Source organism: Lactuca sativa, chromosome 8 (assembly GCF_002870075.4).
Source record: "Lactuca sativa cultivar Salinas chromosome 8, Lsat_Salinas_v11, whole genome shotgun sequence".
NCBI lineage: Eukaryota > Viridiplantae > Streptophyta > Magnoliopsida > Asterales > Asteraceae > Lactuca > Lactuca sativa.
Window position 1 is genome coordinate 233,381,520 of NC_056630.2, and position 7,557 is coordinate 233,389,076.

General features: G+C 36.6%; 1 long non-coding RNA gene across 1 annotated transcript; it reads left to right on the plus strand.

Annotated features, from left to right (window-relative positions):
* Nucleotides 1–1,250: 1,250 nt before the first annotated feature.
* On the plus strand, nt 1,251–1,861 carry LOC122195624 (uncharacterized). The gene is made up of 2 exons (XR_006186053.2): nt 1,251–1,419; nt 1,610–1,861. It is a non-coding gene; the product is annotated as an uncharacterized LOC122195624 (long non-coding RNA).
* Nucleotides 1,862–7,557: the final 5,696 nt, after the last annotated feature.

The following is a 7,557-nucleotide window of genomic DNA, read 5'->3' on the forward strand; positions in this document are numbered from 1 at the left end:
GAAACAATTGGTTATGTATTTCTTTTGATCTTGTTTTATAATTTGTCAAATCTAACAGCAAGTTTTAGTGAAGTTGAATTGAACAAGGATTGAAAGTTGAAACCCGACCTCACCATTTTAACATATTTGTGGCAGCAACCGAGACTTTAGCTTTTAGATGCTTAGAAGTTCATGTTGTGAAAGGTCTAGTCATGAGTTTTAGCTACAATTTCAAGGTATATGTTGATTTTGTTTAATGACCATTTTGCCCTTTAGTTGCAGGTCATGTACGACAGTATGAGGTGTTCAGCCTGTTCTATCTGCTAAGGTGCCTATCCTTAAGGTTATTGATGCTGGAAGTGGTGTTGAATGTGACCTTTCAGTTGAAAATATAGATGGAATGTCAAAGTCAGCTATAATTCGCTTAATTACTTCAATAGATGACAGATTCCAAAAGCTAAGTTTCTTGGTAAGCTTATTTAATCTGCTACATGGATTAAATTATCCTAGTAAATAGAATGTTTTAATACCTTGAAATTGTAGTTTATTAATATGTATTAAGGATAAAATTCGACTACTAATGATAAAATCTATCTATGAAAATGAAAGCATGGGCAAAAGCACATGATATTAACAGTTCAAAAGATCGAACTCTTAACTCTTTATCCATAATATTATTGGTTGCTTCTCATCTATAGGTTTTCTTTTTATATTGCTTAATACCGAAAGAAAGTCATCTTTTATATTTCTTTTTTATATTACTTTTCAACTGTTCAAAATTTGTTCTGATAATTATTCTTTGGTTGCAGAATCAAGACCCTCCTATCTTACCTCCATTTTCCGAGATATTAAAAGGTAATACTTAATTAAGGATGTAAAACTAGCTAATTAGTATTAAGAACTTATCTTATACAATGAAACTTCATTGATGTTTGACTACAAGTCAAGCCTTAAATGAAAAAGGAGTATAGGAATGTTATGAGTTTTTTTAACATATTCTGCAGTTAGAAGTTCATTTTAACAATAGGAGATGGCCTTGGTTTTAGCTGTCTGTAAGGGGTAAATAAGTCATTTCACCATATGTGTTAGCTGTTACCTGTGGTCAACGGTTAGCCAAGTTTGAGAATCCAGAAAAAGGTTTGGCTTGGCTTAGCTTCATGATTCATATCCATATGTGTTGTTGTATCATGCTGAAAAAGGTCAATTCGTGTGAATTTTTCTCTACAGGTTTTGTAGAACTAGCGGCTAATCTGGTGGAGGCATCAGTTGCTCACTGCCAATTAATTGTTGTGTCCAAGAAAGTTTTTTTCAGATATTTTCAGAAATTTGACTTTATTGTGTACAAAGACATGGAATAATTTTGTGCTTCAGTTTATGAAGGTTTCTGATAGGCTTGAAGCAAATGCAGGGTTTCTTGTAAGATGAGGGTGAATGCATCAGGTATGCCACCTTTGTTTTCCCTTTGTCATGCTTGAATTGTTTGGAATTAGTTATGTTATGTCAATGTATGCTTTATGTTATGTCTATATATATATATATATATATATATATATATATATATATATATATATATATATATGACATGTATACATACTCCTGAAATTTCCTATATTTGGCTGAAAACATGCAGACAAACAAATTTGACATATTAGTGCCTTGCAGCCTCTCAAAGTTCTTGCATTCAGGTTATTCTTTTAGAAAGAAAATTGTCAAAGGTGATTGTCAAAGGAGAATTTATTCAAGGGTTTCTTTTAATGTTGTACATGTTTTGTTTTCAATAATAAATATTATGCAATATTAGCAATGTGTTACATTTACTTACTATTGGAATGATTATTTGTATATGACATTAAATTTTATGAAATGGATTATATTTTTTGTATATGATATTTTATTTTCTATTATGAGGCATTAAATTCAAATTTAATTTGAAAATTAGTAAATCTATTAAAAATATTTTTTTTCAACATTTAAAATTATGATACGCAAAAATGTGTGTCATCTTCATTTATGACATGGCCTTTCTTGACAGGGGCTTTCTTGATACGCATTGCGTGTCATTAACACGCGCGTCGTAAGGTTACGACATGCGAATGCGTGTCGTCTTCCTTTATGACAGGGCCTTCCTTGATACGCATTGCGTGTCGTAAACGCGCGTCGTAAATGCGCATCGTAAATGAGCGTCGTAAATGCGCGTCGTCTCTCTTTATGACAGGGCCTTCCTTGACGCGCATTTGCACGTCGTCTGAGCCTTTTACGACGCGCAATGAGCGTCGTAAAAGGCTGTTTTTCTAGTAGTGCCCTCAGGACTTAGCAGCATCCATGAGGTGGACAATAGTAGATATCAAGGGGATAAGTCGTAATGTATGGACTCACAAGATCCTCATTGAAGATCGTTGCAAGACTATGAGAGAGGCTTAAAGAAGATTGAATCTTTCAATGATGGAAGTGGTCAAGTAAAAGATGATTAAAAGCTTCAAAAGGAGGAAAGCGAAGAAAAAGGCATTTCATGACAAGCACATAACCCAAAAACACTTTATTCTAGGTCAAAAAGGTCTTCTTTATCATTCACGCTTAAAGCTATTCCTGGGAAAATTTTGATCTAGATGGCACAGGCCCTTCATTGTTATTAAAGTGTTTGATCATGGTGTGGTTGAAATCAAGAGTTTGGAAATGAACCAAATCTACAAAGTGAATGGGAACCGTTTGAAACCGCTTTATAAACGAATTGACATGGGAGAATTTCATAATGTCACATTGGAAACCCCGATTTATGAAAATTGAAGAAAGCGGGACTAAGTCCTATAAAAGATGTTAAATAAATGTATTGTGATCAAATAATCTCTTATGGAAGTTTGGATTTTTCTAGGCTTGAAGTTGGTCAAAAATAACCATCTTGAGGTATAACAATGATTTATGTGAAGTTTGGGAGAAAACCAGAGTTTGTGGAGCAAAAAAGAATGAAAAATGTCAAAAAGTTAGAAAACTTGCATAGCCAGACTTCCCACGTTCGCAAGTAACATCTCATATTGTTCTAAAACTAGGATGTTAACTATTGTCTGCACGCGGATGCATCCCTACCCACGCATATGTTTTCACGACCGATTGCGAACCTCACAATTGATTGCGTGACTCGATTCTAACCGCGCAGATTATTGGGTGGCTAAGACCAAATCCATCCCTTCTTTTTGAGACCAATGCTTATAATTCTTTAATTTTGCTATCCAGCCATCACCTATGCAAAGTTTTTTAGACTCCCCCCTCACCTGCACATATTTGCCACTTTATAAGAAAATTTTGAGCCATTGCATCAGCTTCCTTTGCACGAACAGGCTTTCACCCGTGTGCAATTTGGCGCCCAAGAACTCCACCTAAGCATCATTGTGCGACCTATGTGTTGCTTCCATAAAAATCCTCGTGGGGTCCACCCCCTTGATCCTTCCTTACTCTTATCCTAAGCATTGAGGACAATGCTTAATTTTAAGCTTGGTGTGAGGTATTCTTATCTTTTATTTTGTTTGCATTTAGGTTGTATATAGTTGCAATTTTTTAGGGTATTTAGAAAAATTATATAAAAAATTTCAAAAACATTACATATTTTGTTTCTTTGTTTTCTAATTTTCATACTTTTTCATTCCACTATAGCTTATGTTATCATGAATTTTTGTTCTCTCTTGTCTTCTCATCCTTATATGTACCATATTGCCAAGTCATCAGTATTGAATCATAGATTGGTCCTGGGTCTTGATATGGAATTCCTTGTATTGGACAAATAGGACACACTCTGAGCCTCACACACCACTTTGTGACTGCTTGTGTGGGGTCAGATGTAGGTAGCTTGATTGGGTCTAGCTGCAGATGGAAGTTTTTGGTCAGGTTGAGGACAACGTTGTAACACTCCAAATCAAGTGTGACCTTGTAACCCATGAACTATTTCTATTATATCATAAGAGACACTTAAGTACGCTGGGTGTACTTATGAGTACGCTTAGCATACATGGCAAGGAGGACCGCATAAAGGTAGAACATATTATGGGCGTACCAGGAGGATGCTAGGCATATGTACCAGGATGTTCAAACCCGAAAATCTGGTCTTGAGACCTAGATAAACAACCTTAACTCTTTTGAGCCTCACCCTTAACAGCCTCCTTCACCTTCAAACGCCTCTAAAAACCCTAATAACATTTGTGAGTGCATTTTGAGCTTGAAAAGTTCATTTTTGGTCCTTTTAGTGTTCATCCAAGAAGAAGAAGAAGTTATTAAAGAAGCTTGGAGTGTCATTTGGCTTCGAGAACCTGCATATTGCCATCCTTGAGGAGCTTCTGCGGGTATAATGCTTCCACCTTCCCATTTAAATCGCTAAATCTAGCTAGGGTTTTCTACTTTTGTCGCTTTGGTTGGTTTCGGACCTCCTTTTGTGAGATAAGAAACTCCAAAGGATCGATATGACAGATATGAGATCCCTTAGTCCCTTTTCAGTGTAAAAATGGAGTCTTGGTGGGCATTTTGACCTCATGCATGGGTTAAGAGCTTTCAAAAGGTCTTAGTGAGGGTGATGGGAGCATATGGGACATACAATGGCATAAAGTTTCCAACTTTATGGCTTAGATCGTTTTAGTATGGTTAGATCTGACTTCTGGACGTAAAAGAATCAAGTATTAAGCACTTAATGGAAAAAGTGCTTAATCTATTAGTAGGTTGGGTGTAACCCAGTGCACGATTCGTGTACTAGGATGGTACGCTAAGCATACGCATCACAGTTGGGCTTGGTTTTTTTGGGGCTTTTGGTTTGTTGGGCCTCATTTGGTTTTTGAGTTGGGTTGCATTTTGAGAGTAGTGGGCCATTTTATCTGTTTGGGCCATTAGTCTTATGATTGGTTCTTACTGGGCCAAGAGGCCCATTACTGATTTTTGGACATGGACTTTGGGCCCATTAGCTAAAAAAGGATATTTGGGTCTTCATGGAGGGACTTGGGGTTTGGGTTTTTCCTTTGATTGTGATGTCCTAACATGGGTTAATAATATCTTTTAGCACGGGAGGTTACCTACAGATAGGAGAGAGCAGCTTTTGCATTCAGTAGACTGTGGTGACTCTCCTCACCATACCAATGGGTCTAAGGCACCAAGGCTGACCCATTCTTGATATGCAGTTTCCTAGCTGAAATTATTGTATTTTGCATGATAGTTGGAACGAGCTAGGAAGTATGTTAGTAGTATGTTTGGTATGTTTGTTTGAAAGACCATGGGAGAGCCCATGACACTTAGGTTTAAGACCTTGTGGTGAGCCCATGGCATCTTGGAGTAAGACCCTGGGGACGAGCCCACCACATCCTTATCTGTTGTATCCATGGTCTATGTGATATGTGAGAGGCTTTATTTGGCTAACATGATATGTATATGTGTATTGTGTGTGGTATGCTTTGGGGAAATTCACAAAGCATTTTGCATACAGGCTGTTGATTTGCTTCAGGTACATCTGAGCCCCACAGCAAGGGCAAGTCGTGATGGCGCAGTGCGCACTCTCTCACCGACCTTTTATGGGACACTCTGATATTTTGGAAGTGAAATTGTAATGAATATGGTTTTGAAAACAGTTGTAATTGGTTTTGTGGATGATGAGCATACATTTTGGATAATTAAAAAAAGAAAATTTTCTTTTGAAAATTTCGTCGTTACAGACGTGTGAAAGAAAAGATTAGCCCTATAAGGTATTGTTAAGACATTGAAGATTCACATCTTGGTTTTGCAAGGAATACCCCTTAATACTCACGAGTCTCACCTGACCCTTGCTTAGTTACATTCTCACCAACTTTTTAAGAAAGGTCATCATTTTTTCTAGGGGTCTAGAGTAGATATTTAGACAGGTTTTGTTTGTCACACCTTGCGTTAACGTGCTTGATTAAGTTGCAGGCAGGTCACACCCATTTTTCAGTCATATCCCACCCTTTTTAGTGGATCTTGACACATTGTCAATGATGATTAGGTGTTCATGCTAGCCTCTATCTATTACTCCATTTTCACACTATTTGAGTCCTATGTTATTTGGTGAAATGCCTTAGACTTTCCAAGAAGAAAGTCAAGAAGAAAACGTAAAAAAAAATGAATAAAATTTGAAAAACAAATAGAAAAAGAGACAATAAAAGAAGATTCCAAAGAAGCAATGAAAACAAAGAAGAAAAATAAAGAATCAACAGCAAAAGAAAATTGAAGTTCAAGAATTCTCCCCAAAAAAATCAAAAAAAAGGAAAGAAAGGAAAAGAAAAGAAAAGAGGAGAGATAATAGAAGACAAAATATCGAGCAGCAAGGAGACTGAAGACCAAATAAAACAAGTTCAAGATTGAAGATTTAGGCTGTGAGGTTTAAATTTAGGTTAAGTAGATTTTTCGTATTTTTTTTTATTTTTGATATTGTTGAGAAACGCAATGAAGATGAGACGGTAGAATGTAAAGGATAACACAAGGGAGAAACCCCTGAAGTCGGATGTTTTCCTGGAGGCTGTGCTACAAAACCTATTTCGTTACTATACACTTTGGCCTGATAAATGTTAGTATCATCATGTTGAAGACGCAGCTTTCCTTAATGCGTTATGGTCTACATTAGTGATTTACACTTCCCACATTGGGTGCATCCTCTATTTCCTTTGTCTTGCACACCGCAGACACTCTAGGAGGGTGTATGTGGTATCTTTCTTTCTCCTTTTTCGCTTAGCTAGTCCCGAGTTCATTTTAGTTTTGATCTTACTTGAGGACAAGTAAGGTTTAAGCTTTGGGTGATTTGAAAATTTATTTTATGTCCTTCTTTTTTAAAGCTTATTTTTGAAAATTTAGCTCTTTTTATTAGTATTTCATTGTATATTCTTTAATTCTTTATCATGGATCGTGTCAGGTACTTTCTAGTTTGCATGAGGATTTTGTAGGGTTTTGGAGCTCGTTACGGTTGTTGATTAGCTTGGAGATGGGACTTGTGGGCTTTATAGGCGTCATCGGGCTTTGCATATGCATGAAAGAGGAATTGGGCTTAGAATGTGGAAGACTTGGATGAACTACACCTAAGCATCATTGTGCGACCTATGCGTTGCTTCCATACCAATCCTCGCGGGCTCCACCCCCTTGATCCTTCCTTACTCTCATCCTATGCATTGAGGACAATGCTTAATTTTAAGCTTGGTGTGAGGTATTCTCCTCTTTTATTTTATTTGCATTTAGGTTGTATATAGTTGTATTTTTTTAGGGTATTTATAAAAATTATATAAAAAATTTCAAAAACATTACATATTTTGCTTCTTTGTTTTCTAATTTTCATACTTTTTCGTTCCACTATAGCTTATGTTATCATGAATTTTTGTTCTCTCTTGTCTTCCCATCCTTATACGTACCATATTGCCAAGTCATCAGTATTGAATCATAGATTGGTCTTGGGTTTTGATATGGAATTCCTTGTATTGGACAAATAGGACACACTCGCTTCACACACCACTTTGGGACTGCTTGTGTGGGGTCAGATGTAGGTAGCTTGATTGGGTCTAGATGCAGATGGAAGTTTTTGGTCAGGATGAGGACGACGTTGTAACACTCCAA